The sequence below is a fragment of the Eurypyga helias genome, unplaced genomic scaffold (genome assembly GCF_000690775.1).
Source record: "Eurypyga helias isolate BGI_N326 unplaced genomic scaffold, ASM69077v1 scaffold24353, whole genome shotgun sequence".
Lineage (NCBI taxonomy): Eukaryota > Metazoa > Chordata > Aves > Eurypygiformes > Eurypygidae > Eurypyga > Eurypyga helias.
Window position 1 is genome coordinate 4,649 of NW_010242182.1, and position 645 is coordinate 5,293.

Here is a 645-nt window from a genome sequence, read left to right on the forward strand (position 1 = left end):
TGCTCTTCTGTGCAGAGTCACTTGGGCTGAATTTACAAATGACATGCCATTCCCCAAAGACACTTCTCTGCATTTTCCTTGTACCTGTTAGTGTTAGAAGCCAAATATTCATGACTGGGGAAAAGAGCCTGCTCTGCTTTCCTGCACAGCCTATGCCTTTGGAATACTAAATGCTGTGGTTGTCATAAAGAGTAGATTTAAACTGTGGTTAGACACAGGAGGTAGGCTGTTCAAACCGCTTGTTGCCTCTGACAGGAGTGATTCAACTGCTGCCACTCCAGCTTTGATCACGAGGGACAAGGTCCCTTGTCTTGCCTTCCGGTGTCTTGATTCAGAGATTTGTGGTGAGCTGCCTCTGTTGACTTGCAAGAGGAGAGTAATTCACTCCTGCTGCTGCCTTAGTTCTCTGCTAAGCTAAAAAGCTGAACTTGCCAAGGGCCAGAAGAACTGGTGCAAGGGAGGTGGTGGGAGAGAGAAGTAAAAAGAGGCAGGATGGTCCTTCCTTTCAAAGGGAGTCCTAGATTGATGGGTGTAACTATGGTTCAGACTATCAAACTCCTCAAATTTGAACATTTTAAGCAAAAGCCTGCTTTGAAGTAGACCATATATGAATAATATGGTAAAATAAGTACAAATTCTTTCCCT

At 44.3% G+C, this 645-nt stretch overlaps 1 protein-coding gene across 1 annotated transcript in view; it reads left to right on the top strand.

Annotated features, from left to right (window-relative positions):
• The window catches only part of LOC104507659 (actin-related protein 2/3 complex subunit 1A), a 12,506-nt gene that overhangs the window by 1,562 nt on the left and 10,299 nt on the right, over positions 1–645 (top strand). The gene's annotated exons all lie outside the window — the stretch shown is intronic.